At 40.5% G+C, this 24,867-nt stretch overlaps 1 long non-coding RNA gene across 17 annotated transcripts in view; it reads left to right on the top strand.

The window, feature by feature from the left end:
• The window catches only part of LOC142060435 (uncharacterized), a 38,574-nt gene extending 15,812 nt beyond the window's left edge, over positions 1-22,762 (top strand). For 3 of the 17 annotated variants that reach the window (XR_012661732.1, XR_012661738.1, XR_012661730.1), the window contains 2 exons: positions 1-3,776; positions 6,617-20,940. The exon at positions 1-3,776 is cut by the window's left edge. This is a non-coding gene — a long non-coding RNA (uncharacterized LOC142060435). Of the gene's footprint in view, positions 3,777-6,616; positions 20,941-21,552 lie in introns of those variants that run through there. The other 14 variants (XR_012661746.1, XR_012661737.1, XR_012661744.1 and 11 more) reach the window with 12 other exon arrangements.
• The last annotated feature ends 2,105 nt before the right edge of the window (positions 22,763-24,867 follow it).

Genomic DNA, 24,867 nt, shown 5'->3' with positions numbered 1-24,867 from the left:
TGAAAGGGATTTTTTATCACTCCTCTGCCCTTATTTTTGGTCATGGTAAAAAAATTCTCTCTACCTTGAAGAATGAGCATCCAAATCATATATTAATGCAAAATAGCTGTCAAGACTAACGATATATGTATAATAATAATACCACCGGCCCAACATATTTAGGAAATTACAGCTTAGTACAATGAAATATGTGATGAAAGAACCAATGAATAATACTGCAACTGAAAATATTTCCTTCTCTCTTTTACAAAAGGGGCAACTGTCACAAGCAAAACTATCGCAAGCACTTACCAGTATATTTGATGTATTTAGCATGTGATGTTGATGATGACAATGTTATTAAATAAACATTACGTACTTTTAGTTTCTAGGATTCCTTTCCTTCTCACCCAGACATTGTACTACTTTATCCAAGGATATTTACTGTGGGATGTTTTCCGAAGTAATTTTTTTCCTCTTATTATAGACAAGAGCAGTCATTTATGTTTAGGGAGGGAGACAGGTACAGTGCCTTTATCTGATCTGTGTCCCCAGCCACAGCCACCTTCTTAATCGACGCAAATTCCCACTCTGGAGAATCAGGCCCTGTTCTGGGCTACTTCTCAGCCAAGGAATGTATCCTTCCCTTCGACTCCACCTATCTTACCTGTGATATATGCTATTTTTTGTGGAGGGAATAATATGCTATTTGCCACAAAGCACGGCTTCAAAGCCTTTGTGTGTTTCTCATCTCCAGCCAAAGCTTATTATTTACCACCTTAAAAATTTAGCCAGGTAAGGGATAGTAGCACTTATTGTCTTCATTTTTACATCCTAATTTTCGCACAGCAAATGCCCTGCATTAGAGCCAGATTCTCACTCAGATGGAAGTTATTAACTTTAAGCAGAACGGAGCCGATTTCAGCCAGCCACAGCCCGTGCCCTTCTAACACAGTCGCTTTACAGCATCCCCTTGTTTATTTTTTCCTTTGAGGGCATGATTCTTTAAACATGTTTGTTTTACGCAAAGCAGCAGTTGATTCCTAACTTTTTTCCCCCACAAACATGTAAAGAGAATATTAATAGGGAATATTAATAGAGCTGAGTGCAGCACGATGTTAGATTGTAGTAGCTGAGAAATACGAACTAGTGAACATAATCCATAAACTCCATTTGGTTACTATAATACTCCAATCTGTATTTATTACAACCCCACTCTGATGCTTATACAACTGCAATTGCTAGATTTATACACTCTAATGGTTTCACAATAGGAAAAACCTGTGTCCTTTATCTTTCTTTTCCTGTCCAAAATAACCCCTTCCACATATACTTCAGGCTTCTCTGGACCTTGTCTGGGTTTAATCACAGGCTGTGGGACAAAATGTGCATTATTAGGAAATATAAATATTTTCAGAAGCAATCAAAGGGTTGAAAGATTGATTCGGCATGTAGATTGGATTTAATTCGAAGCAGCTTTGTTCTAATGAGGACTACTGGGATACAAAGACGGCAGCCGCTTATGGCCACCAGTTGGGAACTTCAACTCGCTGCAGCAACCTGTCAAGAATTTCAAGACACTGCCAGGTATTAAAGAGCAAAGTGGTGGGGAAGCCGCTGTTCTATTGTTTTCAGCCTCCTTCCGAGGCTGGATTAGGATTTCATACTCCCTGTTTTACCAGAATGACAATTAAGGTTAATTTCTTGCTGCCCACAGGGCCAAATCCTGCAGTCCCTGACTAGGGGGAGACCCCTATGGACTTTATGGGGGGCCTTGCCTAAGGGAAAGGTGGCAAAGCTTGGCTGAGCCCCAAGTCCAGCAAATTCAAGAGCTCTGCAGCAATTTGTACTGCCTCCAGACCTGGTGTGGTTGCTTTCGTGGTGCCTTTTTCTGTATAGATTTTGCTACCTGTGCTCCTAGATGTGACGGGACCTTTTTGCATAGGGAGGTATTTTTCCCTACGGAGAAATGTAGGTCCGTGTTGGCTCGGAAGTTCTCATGTCCTCATTGGGTGACCCAGCAGAACTGCCAGACCCATCCTGCTTCCTGGGGAAAAGCCTGCCGTGTCTGAGAAAACATCCTTGAGATGATGCTGAGCAAAATGGGACACTTGATAGCTTTTCCCCTTAGACTTAAAACACCCAACAGTAAAATTTCTGTGTGCACCGTGGGGGGGTGTCACATCACAGGTACTTGGGGGGCACAAGAGCCTGGCAGCTTTCCTAAACGCCGAGCGTACAGTCAGAAGAATCACAGTATATACAGATCAAACACCGACTAGTTTCTCTCTCCCCTTAGCACCCCCCTTGCCTACTTTTGTCCATAAAAGCAATAGAAAGAGAGAAAGCTTGAATTTTCTGAACTGTTTCACCCATCCACAGCTGGAATTCCAAAGTGAAATGAAAATGCCTTTAAAATCAACCCTACATGGGAGCCTGAGAGAACAAGTTTTCCTTTGTTGTAGGGTATAGTATTATTTGCTGTAGGTTTTTGATATACATTCTAAATTAGGCCTGCAAAGGAATGCTTCATCTTTAATTCATCACTCTCAGCTGAAAGAGATTAGCAATGTCTAGCACGCACCCTTCGTATGGTGCTGACCTCATCAAGTATGGCCTGAAATTAATTAGCCTCATTCATTCCAAATGGAAAAGGATAATGGAGCTGCATTTTAGAGATGACCATCACAAATTGTATGCAGCATATTTAAAATCCCTCCCCCCTCACTCCCCTCCCCATTTAAAAAACTACGTAGATTAAAATTCTTTCCAGAACTTGCAATATGTCAGAGTTATCGAGGCATTAGGAGCAGAAACCGCTCAGTTTTTATTTGTGGAACTGGGAGCCACATTTTGTGTGTGTGGCTGTAAAAGCGGCAAGCCTGTCTTAATGGCAGAACACCTGGAATTAATTTGATATTTCCAGGTGCTCTGGCAAACTGGGGCATCAAGCACTTGATGTTTAAACATTCTTCCACTGGCTTGCCTAAATCAATATGAAAGTGGTGTCCCTTTGTCATTCATACATGCAAAGTGCTAGCACAAACTCCAGCTTGGCTTCAGAGTCCTACATCACTCATAATCTAATTAGAAATCAGAGCAGAGCTGAAGCAGCATTCTTTGTGGATTCTTGGGCAGCAAATAGGGACACTTGCCTTTTGTTTCCCTCCTCGATTGCATCGTTCACAAGCTTTCACACCACATCTCTAAAGGTGGTTAGGTGCCCTAAGATGTTGACAGGCATGAAGGACAAGATTATTTAGGTGCCTACTCAGGGTGATTTCAAATGGAATTAAGCAACTGGATGTTACTGGGGGGTAGTGGGGGTGGTGAGGAGAGAGACAAAAAATAAAAAAGCTTCCAGTGTATATGAAAAGCTCTAATTTGTTGTCCTAAACTCTAGCAACGTGGGCGATCTTTTTCCAGGGTAAAATTGCCTGCAGTCTGAAGTCTGCTAATTTTTACCGAGGTGAGCGGGTACTCAGTTTTGGGCAGCGCAGCCCAGCCTAGTGGCTCAGCCAGCTCCTCCCTGGCTGGGCACAGTGGTGGTGCGTGCTGAAGTTGCTTCCCAAGAGACAGGGAAAGCAGTAAAGAGTGTGGGTTTTCCCACAGGAATTTGGAAGATGCTCACGTCTAACGCAATGGTGAGGATTGGGCCAAAATCCAGATCCAGCCTGGGTTCCTCCATCTGCGTAGTCCTATCTCGACCTACAACTGCTGATGGATCACAGTGACACGGATCTTTCTCGCTCTTTACACCTCAGCATCAGATCACCAGGAGGGCCTGGGAAAATACTGTGAGTAAGAGACACGTTTTTCCTCACACCAAATAATTCATTGTGAAACTTCAGATTTTGAAATGACAAGGTCAAAATGGCTTGTATCTGCAATGCCAGGGTTTGGGGAATGTTTCTGCCATTCGTACTCCCAAGGCTGGATACATAGGGAAAACATTTTGTGATATGTGCTGTAATCACCTGACACCCAGGAAAATTGAGGATTAATTATTTCTCTTTAACACAAACAAATATTTGTCTTCCAAAGACTCCATTCATTAAGACTGCCATTGAATCCAGGATTGAACCCATTGTTATTAATCCTAAATGAATTCAAGTTTGTCTACCATGAACAAAGCTGCTCGCCATCTGATAATCCAAATTTGCTCAGGAAAAAAGAATGAGCAAATGTTAGAAGCAGCAGGTGAAATCATACCACAGTTATTAAGCCTTCTTTCAGGGGAAGCACAGGATAGATTAAATTGTTATGTTAGGCCATGTTGTGAGTCCACGTCAATTTTGTTTGAGATCTTATCTTAGCTCAGAACTGTTTCCTCTTAAATTAAACTAAATGCTGAAGACATGAGAAGCATATTGACCCAAAGATTCAAAACTTTGGACTCAGCAGCCTTCTGATCTTTTGTCCACAGAGTATCGAGTTGTAAAGCTGTGGAATATTAAATAATCATGATTATCTTCAACATGCCTAAGTTCATTTGTTATGCTGAAGCACTGGCACAGACTTTCCTTACTGTTTTTTTCAAAACCCGACATTGATTCTGCCTGAAAGCTGGTTTCATTTGCCACTCATCTTACAGGCTGTGGTCCTGTACTAATATTAAGTCTCATAAGCCAACCAAGGTCTGTAATTCTGTCTCCGGTGCTCTTAATTTCTCTTTTGGAAACACCATTTTGCAGACAAAGAAACAAACAAAAATCTTACAACCAAAATGACCAAACTATGCTGGTACTACGACCAGCTGTTATCATGCACATGCCGTCCTTGATGTTCCGAAATGCAGTGTTAATTCACCTGGGATAAGAAATCAAATTTAAAAATGAGCTGAACAGATGTTTTTAGGAATAAGTAAGTTTCTAAATAAACCAGCTTTTTAATTCTGTCTTTTCTATGTTAGTGCTGTAAATCAATATAGTCCGCACTTGGAGAAACCAGATGAGTTTGAATTGTCATAATTAAATATCATCCTATTTTCTTGCAGCACAGCCAAGCAAGGAGTTTTACTCCTGACACAAGAGTTTTCTCAAGTAGGGACAACTTACTAACTTATTACAGCAATTAATTTATTAATTTAAGCTTAATTTAATAATAAATAAAAGAATTAATTTAAGCTAAGTTAATTAATTTAAGCTCCGAGTGGTTCCATCATTTTTTAGAAAACAAATCTCCACCAAAATGCATAAAGAAGAATTCATGCCTAGCATTGGAGCCCTGAAGTGATCGAGTTATAGAAGAAATAATATAGTTTAGATGCTTTTAAAATACAAACATAATGATGATGTATTAAATAATGCAACCTACTCAGCCGGACTTCCAGTTATCTACCTACAAACTGTGTGTTCATTCATCACTTCATTCACTTCAGCTGCAATGTTGGTTAGTGGTAGACGTTAACACTAAGCCATAAGTGTGAATGGGAAGAAAACCAAGGAGAGTGCAAAGCTGTATATTAGCTTAGACAAGTAGGATGTCATTGCCAGCCTGAATTTGTTGATGACACCAGGCATTAAAAAAGTAAATCCTTAGCCACTGAAGCAACAGTTCACTTACTTTCAGTAATGACATCCCGGAGGCAATACGGTGGATTTACAGCAGCGTGTACCTATGTACTAATAACGGCCATTTAGCCCCAACCACAAAATAATGATTCAAAATGGAGGTTCACCTTTCCCCTGAAAAAAATATTTTTTTCTTATTTTAGTAGTCTCATTTCAGATGTTCAAGAGTCTGGGTTTGATTTTTTGGTGGTGGGAAAGGATTCTTGTCTGCGAAGTATCGAGCTCTTGGAATCATCTGGGCACTTTCCATTCTCACCTAGCAAAGACTATGGAGATGTTAAATGGTACAAAAAAGGCACCCAGCTCCCAATCTGGGGGTTTGTGTGTGGGGCCAGGCCATTCTGTGGGTTGTGGTTTGTTTCCATTGGTACCAGATATCAGCAACCTATAGAGGTTTCTCCAAAATCACTGGATGTTGCAGATCCACACGCGCAGAGTGAGCCCCTGTGCTGAAAACAGAAGTGCGTTGAGCAGCCATCATAGTTCTTTGTCCCAGATAAATTACTTGGCTCTCCTTCTGCAGGATTTTCTTTCCATACATCCTAATTCTACCATCCTTTTCCCCTAATAACAACATAAACGAGTACTCTATAGGTGTAATTACGATAATAGTTCTTTTACTGCAAATACTAGAAGACTGTAACCTGTAATTTACTTTTTCTGATACTCCTCTATTCTAACACTAGACATGTTATTTTAAAATGTCTAGGACCTGAAAACTAAATTTATATAGTGATATATAATAGCAATGGAAACTAAGCCTCCTCCTTAGCTCAGGCTTTAGAGCTATGTTGCATCTCTCTGCCAATTGGTGCCTTTTTCACCTATAAATGTCATACCCACTACTCCCATAATGGTTCCAGTATCAGAGTTAAACAGGAGGAAGTGAGAGATGTTTCCATCTGTTTAATTTAAGGTAAGAATCTGTGAGAACCCAAGACACACTAGCAAGGAATGACGTCTCTTGCATTGCTCCATGGCAAATTCAGGGGCAATAAGGGCATTTGCATTCCCACAGTGAATCTTCTGTATCTCTTTTAACGCCAGCTACCCTTCTTCTCTAGGGACGAACCATGAATCACAAGGCTGTGACTGGAAAGTGTGGGGACCAAGCACACAGAGAGATGGTTGGTGCAGCTGGTTCCCTGACTGTTGCTGGGTGGTTGTTCAGCTCTCAGTCATGGCACAAGATACTAAAGGCTGGAGAAATATCACGTGGACTGTTCTTGTCGTGGCTCCTTCTTGTCAGTCCTTTGAGCTGTATGAAGCCCTGAGAACCAAGCTAACATGAGCGTGTGGCTGGGCATTTGCTCCTCTCATGGTCTATACCTGAAACACAGCCCAAAGTTTCTTCCTTTCCTTCTGCAGGTAGGGGCTCGATCTAATTTATAGACTGAGTGTTAATGATGAGCAAGACAATAATGCTAAAATAACCCATGTGAACCTTTGCCCTCTTCTAGAACGGGTATTGTTTCATCATTTTCTCTGTTTTCTGGATGAAGCAGCTAGCATGAGGAGGGCATGCTGGCACACATCCCACTTGATAGCTGAAAAGAACAAACATTTTTAATATGCTGCAGCTTATCAACGTCCCAGTGAATAAAGGGTGAATGATATTTTCCATTGGTTATTCATAGATGTATATGGATATGCTGAGAAACTGGCATTTAATCCAGAGGATGGACAGAAATAAATGACCAGATAAAATACATAACTCCTAGTGAAAACCTTGCGGAACGTGTTCTTGCCCCAAACCCCTCCTGGAATAGGTACAATAATGCTCCCTGAGACCTGGCAGCCCTTCTAAGTGAGCATATGGTCTGCTCAGCTCTTGCAGTACCGGTGCACGGTGAGTAAACACACAGCAATGTCAGAGCAAACAGGAGGCTGTTTAATAGCACGACATTCTGTAGCTACTTCAAACTTCATCAGTACTCCAGAAATGGATTCCCCCTCTCTGCTGGAGCGTGCACAGTTTGCAGGAGAGGTAGGAGAAAACTGAGATGATCTCTTTGGGGGTGGATGGTGTCCGTAGCCATCTCCCATAAAGCTGATGCAGCTGCAGAAGGGTCCTAGTGTGTCAGAAGTTGTATTTTCTGGTGATTCTACATTGCCTTCTTCATTTTTCTGAGATGTCCCCTGATGCAATGTAACTTGTACAGTAATTGGAATAGAGAGAGGGACCGGAAGGTAAAAATCCCGCTGTTAATCAAGGCTGGCGAAGGGCAGAACATTAGCTGCAGTAATTGTATTTCTGAGGGAGTCAACAAAGCCAGGCTCGTCAATGCTAGCAAACAGATCTGGTCCTGCCTCTGTGCTTCTTGCACTGGCAGAACATTGCGCTGAAATCACTGGAGCAGGGACGGGGCCAGGAATGAGCGGCTGAGTTGCAAAGCAAATGAATTCCTGCCAGAAAAGTTCAGCTATGCTCAGAAGTATGTAAAGTGTCTGATTTGAGAAGTGTCAAGTAGCATTTGTGACCAATTATCCAAGATGAAGGGGGCAGAGCTGTGTTTACATGTACTAATCTTCAGCCAAAGTTTGAAAACTCTAATTCATGGACATGCATCAAATTTCCTTTCCAGGTTTGGCATTTGCCCGTACGCACGCATGCACATTGCTTGGGGATGACAGGAAAACATGATTACGACTTGCAAATAATATAAATTAAAAAAAAAAAAAGAAAGTGAGGGGAGCTGCCATGCAGTAGCAGCATGGTAATTAAGCCTATACTGTGATACGCGAAAAAAATCGTGGGCCACTGTAGGAGTGAAATAGCTGTATCAGCTGAGCTGAAATATGATGTGTGGTGTGTCTGTATTGTTATTTTTCCACAATCTGTGAAGCCCTGAGAAATTATCTACTTGAAAGAATAAGAAGTAAAAGCTGCGCCTGCCATCTTCTGTTTCATTAACACACGTATACCAATTTAATGCAATTAATCAAGATAGTAGGGATTAAAGAGTAACTCAGAGTTGACAACAACGTTATCATTGCTGTGGCATAGAAGGGGTACAAAATGATAGTGGTGACTAGAAACACTGTGAGAAAGAACAAGCTGGCTGGAATTTTGGGTGGGTTTCAGAGGTTTATGCAGACCTACTGAAATGTAGGGGCAGCTGATTTTTCATGTGGCCAAGTGTTTATCTGCCCCTGCCCTTCCCTTTCCCCTCTTGGACCTGCCAGGGTAACCCCCAGAGTGGCAACAACTTTTAAAGTGATTCCTCTTTCTTCTAACAGGTTCCTGATGCTAAAGGTCTGACCTTAAAATGAGCAGTGCATGGGGACCGAATGGTACCGCAGTGAGCTTCTGGCCTTCAACCCTTCCAAATACAGCTATTTTGGTAACCAGAACAGTATATTCATGATGTGTGAGGGAACAGAGCCTTCCAGTGAAGCACATTAACTCTATCAGTGCTGGTTGCTGTGCCCCTGTGCAGGTTATCTGTGTCTATTTAAGGTCCTAAATGCAGGTTTGCGGAAGACTGCAGCTTTCTGTGACTTCACGGCCATGCCTCAGTATCTGCTGCACCTAAAAACTGGGCCATTCTTCCCAGGGATTTCCACGTAGATCTGGGGAGAGCTGCAATCACGTGCTGCTGTGAGTAGTTTGGACTTGGATTTCTTGTCTGCAGGAGAGAAACAGGCTGTTTGCTACAATGCAACTGTCCTCATTAATGTATTTCAAGCCCTGATGTACTGGGACCACCATCGTTGGGTAAGAAGATGGTTGAGTTTTCCGGGCTCATTCACTCGGCTTAAGAATGTTTAATTGGGGCATAATGAGTAGTAAAGTGTCTCTTTTTGTGGTGAAGTTGACACTTGCTGTCTAGTACATAGGCACAGAGATGACCCTCCTCATTTTGCACAGGTCACCAAACAGCCCCTGGGATGGTAAGGGTTATTGGCCATTTACCAAACTCTGTTTGACTTGGGTTCATGGCTGAGAGATGAAAGGTGCTATATTGCATTACCTATCCCTGGGGCCAGCTAGTCCCCCTAAAAAACCATTTTATTTAGCAAGGCTGCTGCTGGCCCATGGCAACCAGAGAGTTAAGAAAAAGAAGATGCAGTTTCAATTGCAAATGCTTCCTTAGGTCTGATGTTTTAAAGCCACATGGAAAGTCACTGTTTCAATGTCGCAATAGTTGCTCCAGGGCACTTAATGGCCAGTAGATTTTTCCCATAATTAATCTCCCTTTCTTCCCACCGAAACATCCATTAGCTTACTCCTGGTGTTTCTGCCCCTGCCCTATTCTGTTTTGCTTCATCTTCCTGGGGGAAATGCCCCATACCTGGCGTAAGCACAATGCAGCAGGTATGAACCGTTTCCTTTTCTAAGAGCTTCAAAGTCTAGGCAACATTTGCCTTCCCCATCTCCCAGATGAAACCACCAGCCCTGGTACCACACTTAGAGCCGTTGGGAGGAGAGAAGTATGCTCCTGAACTTCCCAAACATTTTCAGTGTCCTAGAGCTGAGATACTAACTGATTTTCCTGGCTATAGCGGAGTGGTCCTTACTATCAGGGTAGTCCAAATGCTGCCTTTTTACAGATGATGGATGCAGGGGTTAATGCTGTAATGGTTACAGGATCTGCTGCTCAGACAGACCAAGAATTCAACCCGACCCATCCTGAATGTCTTATGATCTCAAAACCCAGTCTTGTTCCAAATTTGTTAGCACTGGTCAAAGTCCTCTTTCACTTTTCTCCCTTTCTGTTTGTGATGTGAATCATGAGACTTTCGGAAGTTGCATTTGTTGTTTGATAGTTTTACATCACGGTTATAATAGTGCATCTGCCAAGTCAGCAGGTTTTTTGTGTGTTTGTTTATATATTTAATACTCCATCTCCAGCAAGTTCTTGTTACCCAGTTCCTGTCGACAACCAGAGAACAGGCACAAGTCAACTGAGAAAATGAACGACTAGAAGGTAACTGGAAAGACTAGTAAATGCAGGCCATTCACGTGACAGGATCTGATTCATTTTTATGCCAGGGAGATTTTTTAAATGGGACTTCTCCCCGTGGAGAGCTCACAATGCTCAAGGCCTGCTTCACTATAAAGACAATACATAATTATTCAGAGCGTATTATTATTTTTTATCACTCGTTTTTCAGTCACACGGAGTGAGGGCACAGATGAGATCAGGACCTAGTTTATTGCCATTCACTGTACAGATTGTACAGTACACTACTGTAAAATCCCTATAAAAGGTGCTAACTATTTGCTTTATGGAGGCAGGTAAATACACATGGGCTGAAGGTTGAATTGACTGGTCTAAGATGGCAGAACCCATCAGCAGCAAAAATGGGGACTCAGCCTGAGACTCTCTATCCTGGGATCCTGCGGCTCATTTCTTTAGACATCATTTCTTTTTACATTTATTTTGAATCACTAAATTGGTGAATTGAATAAATGCCATGTCCTTTAAAGCATTATTTATTGCATTTATAGAAAACAGATTATCTGTTCTCACAGGCTAGTGGAGATTATTAAGAGTGATAAACTCATCAGGAAAAAATGTAGGTGGGGTGTGACGGAGAAGCTTGTGTTTTATTCCACAATGCCATTGCAATCTCTGGTTGTGGTATGACAGACTATATGGTCTCAGTGATACTGCGCCATCCTGTCCTCTGCTTTCAGGTTGGGTCACAAACTGGATTTGGAAGAAGCAACTTTCATACAGATATGTGACTGGAATAGGAACAGTATGCCAGGGTAAGTGGAGTTTTGTTCCATTTCGGTTTTAGTCAATGTATAAAGTCCGTACAAAGGTTATTGTTAATCCCAGCCTGGTTGTGAAACCATGTTTGACCACGACTTGTTCGATCCAGTGAAGCATACCTGTGTACCGTAGCAACACCTGCTTTATTTGTATATTAAAATTATTTCACCAGGTCAGCTCTTTGGGAGTTAGCATTTCATTCATAAAGTATTCCACAGCACACATCAGTTGTGCTATCTCTCTACCTTCAAATGAATTGGGTGATATTCTTAAGCTTATTTATATTTTAATTTATTGTAATATTTCTCTACTTTCTTATCTGAATAATCGAGACAATAATAATTAAAAAAAAAAAAGAAGAGCTAAAAAATAACTCTCAAAGACTGAATGGATACTCATTATAATTTCCCCTTTAGTACTTGCAAGTCTTGGGTTATCTTATGCAACTTTTCCACTTTGGCTAATGCTTTACTCTTTGGTACTTTTGCTCAGACACAGAAGGTAGTGATAACAGATAACGTGTGTTATAGGTTTCTTTACAGATGAAGTCAATGAAGTGTCCCGAAGTCTGGTAACTACTCGATACCAGCAACTCATATGACCCTCTGTGCTACTACTGCTGCTTTGAAAAAATTTATTTAGTCATTTGGACTTTAACTACTCAGACACATTCCTTCCTGCTGCAACAGCAGTGATAGAGGAAGGCATGTTTTAAACCATACAGTCATTTCCATCCTGGATTTTGTGAGGGGTTATTCTTGCCTCAGAGATGAATCATTCAAATATCCTTCTACAGATTCCAGGTGAGTTACTCACATTTAGATGCTTCCAAGTAATACACAGAAAGGTGCTGAGAAAATTACAAGTCTCTGGCTAGTCAAAAAAAGCTCAGCAAAAGTAGATATGAGCAAAATACTTGTACTAGTGCTCAAAATCTTTCTAAGGAGACCTGGGGCCAAAGGGCTTCTGCCTTCACAAATGTGGGGCCAACAGGGATACATAGTACTTGCTTTACTGACTGACCCATCAGCTGCTCTCTGTCCCCAGAAACAGTTCAGGAGATCACTGAAAGTATCTGATGATATAAAAAGGATAATTAAGTTTCATTGTGGGAATAAGAGGGTAATCTGTCCAGACAAATCTAGGAACCAGCATTGAAAACTGTAGTATCTGAATATAAAAAATGAGTAATTTTGAATAAAGATGTCTATCAGGACTGTAAATTCAGAGAGTAAAAAAGTAGCTTTGCTTAATAGACCATCTCTCTCTCTCTCCATCTTCCTCTAACTCATTTTCTTGTTCTCTTTCTTCCTTTTGTATTATTGCAAAAAATGCATGTAAAATCTGATACTGTGAATGCTTTAGCTTAATTTCAATCTTCTCTTCTCAAAATGTTTTGTTCCACTGTGCAGATTCCCCCTATGAGATAACCTTAGCCATGACCGCACTAGGCTTGCGGTGCCACTTATTTGCAGAGAGAACAGCTGTATTTCGAGGGGTCTCTGAGGTAGCCAGCTCCCCATGCTTCTGAGGCTCTTGAAGACGTTTCTGAGCTGGCATGAGAAATCAGCTGGGTCTCAGAGCAGATCACAAGGTGCTTAGGACAGTATTTTCTCTGTGTCTTTTTTTTGCTGAGCAGAATTGCTGCGCTATAAACAAATGCGAGTTTTGCCTCATTCTTAGATACTGTGAGTTATGAAAGCCCACTCTAGATGTAATGAATGTATAGATCATTTTGAGCAGATCATAATCTATTAGTAAATAAAGTTCCCTGAAAATGTATAGGTGAAATAAAGAACTTCTTGCTACTATAGCTATGTCGGTATCAAGGATTACGGATGAGGCCAACATGATCCTGAGGCTTTGTGCTACTGATGTTTAAACACAGTGCAGAACTAACTACATGGTTTAGTGAGCAAATTCCTTCCTGGATTAGGATAGTCAGGATTTATACTGCTGGAAACAGAACCTGAAACTGTACTGTACTTCCCTGTCCCTAGACTTTATCACAAGCCCCAAACTTCTCTTCACTGACATGCTCACTAACATTTATGAAACTCTTCCATTAGGCTTCCCTGATTTTGGTAGTGATATTCATAAGCAAATCACACAGTGGTTTTCAGAATGGGTAGGACTGTCATACAGCAAACCCCTATAACACCTATGACTCTTCTTCACTGTCTGTGGAGGAAGCCCAAGGATACCAGGCTGTCTAAGACCTATGGCTGACTGTCAGCACAGTGTCTAGGCCGTGAGAAGGTTAGTTTTAAAGAAGATGGCACTTAAGGGACGTCTGTGTGACACATGCTACAGTGTCCAGAGATTGGAGTCTATGTATTTTGCTCTAAATCTAGAGAGGAAGTCACCAGAAAAAAAGGGAAAGAAGCACAGGGGAATAAAAGTACTTTTGAAAGAGAAGAAATCTACATTTCAATGAAAATCCTTTCAAGGCATTTCAAATAAGAGTCTGAGAGAAATAATTACAAAGTTTGGAGAGAAAGAACGTTAGCTTTGATATCTTTTTCTTCTATGAAGCAATTAAAATAAGCAATTTTTCAAATACTAAGCAGAAAATTACTAGTGGCTGAACCCAAAAGCTTTCATTTCCTTCTTGGGGCTTTTATTCTTCTAAAAAAAGACAAAAAAAAAATGTGAAGGTGGTTTTCCAGATAGATTAATGCATAAAGCAGTCGCTAGTTGGATGTCATAAAAACTACAGCAGCATAGAATAGCTGAGATTAAGAGCTAGATTTAAATCATGCAACAGTCCAGTTAATATCAATGTCTAATTAAGAAATGCATAAGAAGTCTGTAATGTTGATTTGATGGAGAAAAACTCTAATAGGGTTTCTTTTGGAATTTTCCATTTCAATTGCTGTGTAGACTTTTAATGGATGTCCTCTCCAGTCTTTGGTATTAGCAGGAATCATCCTCAAATTAAAACCAAGGCCTAAAATGGAACACAGGTAGACAAATTAGCTTGTCTGGGAAGCAGTCTGGGTAGAATGACAATGTGAGCTCAAGCTGAAATTTTAGTACAAATGAAAGAGAACAAACGTCTCAAATCTGGCATGGAAACCCTATCTGCTTATCATTTTAAACAATTTAAACCCCTGTAATTTTAAACAATACAATGTTAACCCATTTCCTCACCTCTCTTATCCCTGATAATTCATACTTAGAAATCCAGACCACTAAGCATTATTAATTAGTCTTTTTAAATAGGAAGGCTTTCTATAGTTATGTATATTAGTAGTATGTAGAGGTGGGCTCTTCTTTGCGTGCAATGGGCTTTACAGCCCACAGTTCCCTATCACTATCAATTAACGCCATTAATCTCTCTGGGTGACTAAAGCTCTGACACTCTTTGAGCAAAACTGAACCTGTGGCACCTGCTGTGTCACAGAGATCATCCAGGATGCCTGGTCTCTAGGTATGAAAGGGGAACTGGTTTTATGCTGCATGTCACTAACGCCCCAAAGTTGCTTAACTGGGAGCCGTATAACTGTTAGTATGCACAAATCCACATTGCAAAGAGGGAGAAAACATGGCACTGGATTAAAGCAACAGTGTATTTGTTATCACCACTTTGTTGTAGACCCAACAAATCCAGAGGGAATTATCTCAAGAATCCAGGAGGACGGCAAACTCAAAATAAACCCTTTGACCAGGCAGCAAGCACACTGGGGAGTCATTTTTAAGTTCATTAGAACACATTAAAATACAATACATTGGCCATGGTAAAGCGAGGCTTATGATTCCATCTGTCTACGTGTTTCTTTCCAGTACTAAATCCATCCAGAGACCTTTCAGAATTATATCATTAAGTCTTGCCACTTCACCTAGCAAACAGAGAGTGGAAAAGACTGGAGGTAAAATCAGGGTAAGAGTGGAAGTTTGGCACTTCCAAGTCACTGTCATTGCCTGAAGTGTCACAGTCCAAATTCATGCCTGGTGTTACTCTATTGATCGATGAGGCATAAATATGTTATATTAAACAGTGATAGCATGGCCCTGGGGGATGCCCTGAGGATTTTTCTCCTTGAAAGGGATGGGAACTAGGATGTTCTCAGTCAGGCATCTGCCCTCTGAATGATGCAGAAAGTCTAAGGTGGGGACATTCAGTTCATCACAGGAGTCTGATTTTTTTACCCCCCTCTTGACTGTATGATGGGGTGGGTACCATGGGTAAAGGTGCTTCTACATGATTGTTCAAATGGAGTACTGCTCTAGCAGGGTCCTTTGTCTGCAAGCTTTGCTGGATTTGTGCAATACTTAAAAAAAAACAACCACCAGAGTATGAAGCAGGCTGCCTTTCGCAAAAACATGCAGAAGGCAAAAATAAACAAACCTTAACTTGTCCAACACACTTGAGAGTCACAAACTCTGTTACAGTTTTGCTCAATGAGAGGAAAATTTCTCCTTTTCTCCATGAAACCATCCTTTTAGACATTACTGCAGTCATGACCTCACTGCAGTTCCTGCATTATTTCTGAAAAGATTAAAATGAACTAATACACCAGTGATCTCATCACAGTGTAAAGGACATCTTACACAACGGGGGAAAAAATCAGGAGAGCTTCAGGGCTGCATTTACATCAAGAGTAGAAAAAGCCCTATAACATCATTGTGGAGAAACACAAAAGGTACAATGCCAGAGAGGCATTTTTCCGTCTTCTTATAAACTATTGGGATTTGTCCTATGTGATCCTGCCGGTCACACCTGTCATCATTGTAGCTGTCTCTACATCTATTTTCTTTCCTTTTTTCCTTCTATACCTTCCCTTGCCTCCTCTGTGCCCTTTCTATGTGTTTTAATGTACCGGATTACTTTGAATCATACACACTACTGTTCTCAACTACCTCCAAATACACTTTGCAGAGTATGTACATACAATCACGTTACACAAAAGAATTCACACATACTTCATCTCTAGCTTATGTTATTCTGGGTAAGAACACCTTTCCCACATGTGTATACGATTCTCAGACCAAGGAGTGATAGATTATGACAGATCTCATCTACTTTGGAGCTGTTGTATCTTCTAATAGAAATCAGGAGGATGAGTAGGGAGAGATGCTTTGTTTTCTTTGGGAGGAGAACCTAGAAATTAACGTTGATGTAACCAAGAATCCCCCCATGTTTTTAATGTTGTATCACATTCTGAGGCTGGAAACTAGAATATCTTCAGAGCGTGATGAGCATAGTGTCAATAATATAATCTTAACTCTTGCACCCATAGATACACCTCAGCTCTGGCTTGAGATCACACCGTTAAGCAATGAGGTGACAAACCAGTTTCCTTTCTCAAACTGAACGTCACCTAACCACCCATTTTGGTGGCGGTAGTGTCCCCTGACTTTTCAAGGAAAGATGTGCTGGTGTGACCTGTTCCTACCCTGTACACTTGGCAGGAGGAGACAAAACTGCTCAATTCCATCTGTGACATTTCTCAGCCAGCAAGAAAGCCACGAGGCATCAGCCTGTAGGCTGGAAGGCATCAGAGCAGCCACCTGTTAGACACTGATGAAGAAACCTCCAAAACCATCAAGAGGAGATGAATTCCCAGGGCTAAAGCAAACTGTTATAAAAGACGATGGTACCTTTCTACCCATCCACAAGTTTTGTTACTCCTAGATGAGGCAACAAAATTATCCAACCCCATATGCTCTGCAGTTCATAGATCTGATTTGGTGAAGACAGTCCTGGTCAGTGATGAGCATTATAGAATAATACATAGTGTAGCATTAGAAGAAGCCCAAATGGCCCAGGGAGCAGCACAGAGCATCTGTTACCAACAAGAAAATAGTAGGTGAAAAGCTGTTGTAATTCCTGGCCCCAGGAAACTGTCTGGAGATGCAGACTTCCCAAGGTGGAGGGGAGTTGGAGAACTTGGGGTGTTCAGTGACATCCCACCCCCTCCCAGATTTACCAGGTCAGCTCAGTCCAGGCCTAAGGAGTGGGACAAGGTCCTCAGCCCTATTCCAAGTTCATTCCTCTATTGATTTTGAAGAGGTATTTATAACAGATCAGGACCTTGAACTGAGACCGGCCTACCAGCTGAAGCTGTACAAACTAAGTCATATATTCCCCAACTACAGATAAAACCAATGGCCAATTTTAGCCTAATCATCACTTCTGCCAGAGGAAAGAGAAACTCTTTGAGGTAAGTTCCCTTGGATATAATTCTTTCTCTCCAGGTTAAAGAAGGGCTGCAGCTAATACATGTCCTGAGTCGTAATGTGGATTTGCACCTTTCCTGTGAAATATAGCTGGTTCATGTCCAAAGCATCACTTCAATTCCTAATGCTCACTTATATCGTTACAACTTCTACATTAGTTGCAGGTGTGAAACGCTAACTGATCCACACTTCTCTTCCTGTCAGCGGGAGAGTAATGTATGTCAAAGGCCTGATTCTCAGAGGTGAGGTCACCAGGATCTCCATTTGCACATCTGCTTTGCTAAACACAAAACTCTGGAGATTTGCAAAGCTCCAATACGCACAAAATGGGATGAGTTCACTGGGGGGCCACATATAAGAAACTGTTTCTGCTTCTCACTTAGTAGGCATGTCGCAGAATTTGCTTTCTACAGAAAATATTTGCTGTTTTACAACAGGCAGCATTTCACTAGTCTTCATATGTGGATACTTGTAAGTTCTGTATTAATACAAGGTAAAAAGCTGCACTCCTCCATGTTACATGAAACAAGAGAAGTCAGGGTATCAACAGGTGAAAAAGGAGCCTAACACATTAAACAGCTTCAGAAAGTTTCAGAAACAGCTTCAGAAAGATTCAATGTATCCCTGCTTGGGCTGTGCAGATGTTGAGATCGGGGTACTGCCTGATCAGAGCCTCTGGAGGGATGATGCTTCTGGAGCCTGCCTTACACAGAGGCTTCCAGATTTGGTTTTGGTGGCTTAAAGAGAAGTGTTCAAATATTTCTGCTTCCTGGATATTTTTCATACCTCAGAAGAAGTCTTCTGATCGTAATGTGTTTGCACTTGATGCCTAGATAATGGTTCTTGCTCAGGAACCTCTAATACACAGTATTTTCTGCCTTCTGTATTTTACATGAGATCAAAGACTAATCATGTGTGTATATATATATATGCACCTAATTCTTTCTTGATTTCTGATAATCTAGAATATCCTTCAATATCTGTAATGAAGATTCCCTCAAGTAATCTATACAGACTATTTTTTTGTCTTCATATGAGGTAAATATTTGGCCTTTTCGTGTCATCTGGTTATGCCATCATGATTCTGTTTTTTTCTGGACTTATAGGGCATTTCAGACACATGCATCCAAGCATCGTTCACCACCATGCACTATACTTTTCCTCCCTCAGCTATTTCTGGTGGTTTTTGGGATAGTGGAACCAAAACTGATCTTAATATCCAAATGAGAAAACACAATTGGTCATCAGCTACCTGATTCACTAAATGGAGTTTAGACCTGCAAACCCCAGAGTGACTTAATTTCCATTAAAACCAAGGGATTTCAAAATCCCATAGTGTACTGGGGAAAGCCATGAGCAGAACACACAGGTCAGAGTAGGTTTCATGAACATCTGAGATCCCAACCCTGAGACTACGCTGCTCAAAAGAGACATCTCCTTAAGGAACCTGTTAAAATGATTTTCACAAGGATCAGAAGAGATGCACTTTTAATATTGAGGAAGGGAAACATTTATTTTTCAGAGAAAAGTTTGATTATGGAATAGACTCACTATTTTGGTACATTAAAGGAACTGCACTGTAATGAACAGCATGGCTTGTACTGCTCTTCATGGAAGTAGCTATTGAATTAATAGGTGCCCTTTTCCCCTGAAAGTTACACCAGAAATTCAGTGCAAAAGTTTGTCATGTTTCACCAGGCTTCTTTACCTTCCTGAGTAATAGAAATTGCATTTGTTTCCCTGGGCTGTAGAATATAGATGTAATAAACCCATGAAAAAAATGGGGAAACATAAGAGATACTGATTTTCTTGGGATGAAAAACAGAAAACTTGGGCTTGAAAAACATTTGAGTGTAATGTACTCCGGATCTTAAAAGAAAGTTTAAAGATACATTTTCAAAGAAACATTTTCCAAGTGCATGCCCGTTAGTTTTATTCTCATTTTTGCCATGTATAATTATGAGAAACTTACAGTCAACTCATAAGATTTTTAGTTTCTGTTGAGAATTGCCTTTTCAAAGATAATTCTGTATGCTATTACTTTAGCCCACTGGGTATCATGTAGGCAAGGTGTAAGATTATGCACATGAATATTTCTGTCTACCGCTTATGTGTGCTGAGACAATATCAACTTACACTTTCTCTTGTCATTGGTCCTTATTCCACAGAGGATATTCTTAATTACCAGCAAGACAATTTGGTAATATCACAGAAAGTGTTACAGCATCATTTCTGTGATGATTTACACCTGCTAAGGGTCTGATCATTGAATTTTAAACCATATTTTAAACTCAGAAGATAGAGAATATTTTTTCTCCAGGACACTGTTTCTATTTTTAATAGAAACCCTCTCCTTTGTTTAATTTATTGGCACAGTTGTTTTAAATGTTATGGAGCTTTTGAACATGAAGACAGCATTTTTGCACATTTGCACTGCCCTGAAAAATTTAGGGCACACTTCTGTACTGGCTTAAATAATCTCAGGTCTAAATGCCTAAACACTATTTTTGACAACTGCGCATGAGGGATATACCTTTACAGGAATTCTAAAGAATAGAAAACTAAAAATATCTCGGTTGCAGAACAAATTCACTGAATTTCTTCTTCCACTTTGTGATTATGGTTATATTTTTAACCCTTGCATTTATTCCTAAGTCTGTTGGAAACAATGGAAATGATTCCATTGACTGCAACAAACTCTGCTTTCTACTGGGTTAAGGAAGATGTTTGTACATCAAATTTGCTTGTGATATCCCGATAATAAAATGGGGAATTTTATAAACACATCGGGGAGGGTAAGTGCCCAGTAGAAAATATGTCAGATAGAGATCCAGAAATTACAGTCTACTTGTAACAGAAATAAAACAAGGAGTGCTTACTAATGAGTCATGAATGTCTTTATAATTGCTTCCACATTTGGGGCAACTTTTTCCTAAATCATCTACAGAAACCCTGCAATTCATGGGACTTTTGATAGTGGTTATAATCAGAACAACACGTCTCATATATGACAAAAATTACCTACACTGGGAAGGATTTTTTCTCCTCAAATTACTTTTCTGAGGATTTATTTCAATCTACAGCTATTTTCTTATCCTCTTCCTCATTTTCTATTTCTAATATAAAAACAGGAGTTCTTACCTGTTTAGAAGAGAAATAAAACTAAAGAAAATTCAGGCAGAACTGTAAAGCATGGTCTATTTTTAAATTCCAACTCAGATGATAAGAACCTGTTTTGTGCTGCACTTCTCTCATGAAATCAGTTTTCCATAGTGCATTCAGTGTTGTAATAATGCAAATCAAATACAATTTTAATAACTCCTTCCATTAAAATGATCTATTAATGTTTTAAGACTCCAACACTTACGAGCACGATTCTAATTGCATGATTTTGCTGCGGGCAGGTTTTATAGATCTGCCTGATCTTCAGATATTTGCACCATTAGGATTATTTTAAATAAATTAATTTTTGGAAGAGAGTCAGTCTCAGTAACAACAGTTGAGTTTGCTAGTGGTTGTCTTGTGGGTAATTGTACGTAACTGCTTCCACGTGAGGAAAAACTAGATAAATTTAGAACTCTGAAAGGAGATGGCTGAGCTTTATACAATGACAAATGTTATGAAGAATGTTCTGAAGAGAGGAATATCTATTCACTATGTTAGTACAAGGAGCAAAAGAGGTTTAAAGCGAACAAAATTTTGTTTGTTATGCAGCACAATTAAATTGTGGGACTTCCTGCCACAGAATACCAAAAATATAATCAGATTAAAAAAGGACTAGAAATTCATGGAAGATAGTTCCTTTAATACCATTAAACATTACTGTTTTATGCAACTTCTACTGTCAGTCTCTGTAATGCGCCAAGTGATAGGAACAAGGAAGATACATCAAGAGAATTAGTTTGTGTTTGACTTCTGACATTTCTCTGTATACCTACTAGGGGTTTCTGCCACAGACAGGGCGAGTGCCTAGCTGGACCTTTGGTCTAACCCAGCACAGCTACTTCTAGGCAAGACAAATAGTTGTTTGAAAGTTTGTTCCTCTCTCCAGAAACCTGTGAAAAACCTCAGGTTTTCTTGTCATTCCGCAGAGTGGGATGAGGAAAATGAACAGGACAGGCCTCGGGAAGACGGTGAACAGGGCAGCAAGAGTTGCAAAGAAAGCATTTGCTCTTACCGTAACACGGTCCCCAGGCTTTATCTCTAGTGGTAGGCTCTTGGCCACTGGCATGCTAGCTCTCCTCCTCGTACGTGCTGTTCTTCCCCTTGAGCATCACTTGAGATTTACAGCAGAAGGTTCCCTCCTTCAAGATGAACCGAAACATCAACACAATCTTGCACTCAAGAGTCAACATTTCTTCTGTAGAGAATTTACTCCAACTTTTGTTCATGACAAACGCCTACGTAAGCCTTCCACAAATGAGTGCTAAAATAAGGAGTGGTCATTTTTGGGGGTTAAAGAATTACTATTCACCAAATGTTGCTAATTGTATGCTGAGAAGTGATTCCTTGGCTGCAAAAATTATCATGTTCTTTAGTGAATATGGCTTTACCCACTCCAACAGTGCTAGTTCTTCCACCTATTTGGTGAAATCTGCTTCTGGCATGACAGAAAAGAAGAAAATTTCCTCTGATATATCAACTGCACATCTTCCTTTCAGGAGTCCTCACAGACTTGCTATGGAGTTTACACATTGGCAAAGAAATAGTGTGCAAGTTGTGCAAAACCTATGACAAAATTTTACTTCAATGGAAACACTTTAGATCAGTCATATTTGCGAGGAATGGAAAGGACAACAGGCCATACATACACAGGCCTCGAAAAATATAAGCTTTTACATGAATAGATACTCAGAAATATGGATAATTTCAGCAGTATTTGAAATTTTCAGTGCTGGATCAACTCGGACCATGAAGTTCTCAATTATTCCTCCTTAGAAGCCATCCTGAACAAGAACACCTTGAGATACCAAATTGATGATACAAGTGATTATGTCTGGGGTTTTCCATGAAAACACTGTATTGGAAAATGCCAAACAGGCGAAAAGGTTTGGTGGGAATAATGTGGTTTTCACAAGGCTTCTCAACCATAAAAAAAAGATGTTAAAGATATTTTAAAGTAATTTCAAGTGTCCTGATAGATATTTTTCTAAATGAACATTTATTTGCTTTGAAATATGTTTTGGTTTTAATTTTTAATTTATAAGTAAAGGCAAAAAAAGAGAAATATTTTGAAATTACCGAAACAAAAGTAAATCAGTCTGATTTACTTTTTAGCAGCCTATTGGTTAGCCAGAGAATTAGTTGAAAAAAAATGAAATCTTGAAAACTCCCAAAGGAGAAAAAAAGCACTTCCCTGCCCACTATAAAATGAGAGAAAAAATATAATGATATTTTCATTTTGCACAAAGATTTCCTAAAATACCCACATTTTCATAGGAGTTGCAAAGACTTGAACTCGGACACCCTTTGGGTTTCTTTCCAAGTGTGGTGCTTACATACAGTAACTGATAATGTTTTTACTAGACCTGGTCATCTACACTGTTAGATAAATAACTGGAGGTATTCCAGCCTCTACAGGGGTTATAGTCACCGTTTCATACCCTGTCACAAGAAGGAGGGCAAGAAGCATGAGCGGGGAATTTCACAGTTTTAGTCCAAACTAATGTGTTTAAACAGAAAATTATGATTAATTCTGAAATAATTTAAAAGTGAGCTATCCAAGGAGAAAGAGCCCTGGATACCAGGAAGGGTTAAGCTTTGTGGGGGCGGGGAGGGAAGGCCTGTATAGCTACACCGCTAATGGTGTAGGGCAAGAACATCCTTAGATGCCTGCTCAGTTTGTCAGGAATTTCTCTTCTGAACTATTCCCTCCAGCTTTCTTCAGAACACCCTCAGCCCTTTTATCTGCGAAGTATCTCAAAGTTTACTGTCTGCCTATCGCCTCGGCTGAACCGCACTAATAGTCAGCTAATTACATGTGAACACCCTAATTTGCTTTATGTCTTCCTCAAAAAACCGTGCGTGTGCAGGCATGCACGTGAGTAAACTTCTGCTCACGCTATAGAATTGCAGCACTGTGTAGAATTCGTGCACCAGCTGAAGCATTATAAAAGCTGTCGCACGCTTGCTGCCCCCTCCGTTGCTTGCCACCACCGATGCTTGTCATTCCTGATTTGCAACATCACCTGTTGCTCCAACACCAGGCTCGTCTAGAGCAGAAACTGGAGCAAAGAAGAGAAATACGTGTTTGTCATTGAACTGAACTGAGAAGAAGGAAGAGGAGAATGATAAGATCATAGCCTGCAGCACTTTGTTTATGAGAACATCCTTCCAGTGATATATGTCTGCACCAGGTGAAAGTATTGTGTCACCCCTAACATATTTTAAATGCCAAGGCTGTCATGCAAGAAGACAATGATGAACAAGTTTAAACAGAATATGGTATTGTAGCCATGTACAGTATACACTTTAAAGGTTTGTACTGGTACTGCTTCTTAGCAAAATGTTTCCAAACTCTGTTATATTCCCCTACACAGCCTCTCTCACACAGGATTTAAACTAAATGAAAATATTTCTGTTGCACATAAACTGATGAGGTTATACATAAACCAGTGCATTTTCTGATGCAGGTTTTGTGGGCTATTTCACGTCCTCCCTGCCACACTATCTGAGCTTCTCATAACTCTTTGGATAGGATCCCCGCTTGGCTTAGCAAATAGGCAAATAAAGGTGTGTGTACACTGTGCATGGGAGAGCAGGGACTGGCCCCAGGTCACTGCATGTCAGAGGTTTACTCGGACTAGCTCTAGCATGCTCCTGTGGACTGAATTCCCATTAGCTGCTGGAGCTTCCAGATGACATAATCTGGTTTAATTTCACGCAAAAGAATTCAGTTAGCGTGCTCCAAGACTGCCTCACGTTGCGGGGCAGAGTAAGCAGGGTCATTTGGAGGATTCACTTCAAAAGTGCACTCCTGGGCCAAAGTGAAATGCTAATGTAGAGGCAGTTTTCGTCACAAAGCAGGTATGCCCAGATTTATCATCGTATGGCAGTTTTCTTCCCAGATATTTATCTTGAGCTCAACTGCACGAACACCATCACAGTGTTATAACGCTATTGCACAACATGACTCAGTTGCTCAGACTGACAGCTCAAATTGAGCCTTGGGAAAGCCAACATCCAACACATGATATTGCATACGGGCATGACCATATCCACCTTGGATTCAGGTGAAAGAGCTTTAGCCATGTACGTCACAGGGGAACGAAGACAACCACGACACCACAGAGTTTTACATCTTTGAGGCAAGCTAAGGTCAGAGCCACTCCATGAACCATCCAGGACAGCATTAATAACACTTCACAAGAGAGAGAAAAGGGAGCTTCTGATTGCCTGAAAAAAAG

This window comes from Phalacrocorax aristotelis, chromosome 7 (genome assembly GCF_949628215.1).
Source record: "Phalacrocorax aristotelis chromosome 7, bGulAri2.1, whole genome shotgun sequence".
Classification (NCBI taxonomy): Eukaryota; Metazoa; Chordata; class Aves; order Suliformes; family Phalacrocoracidae; genus Phalacrocorax; species Phalacrocorax aristotelis.
Note: the sequence above shows the minus strand (reverse complement) of the source record. Positions and strands in the feature narration are given on the sequence as shown.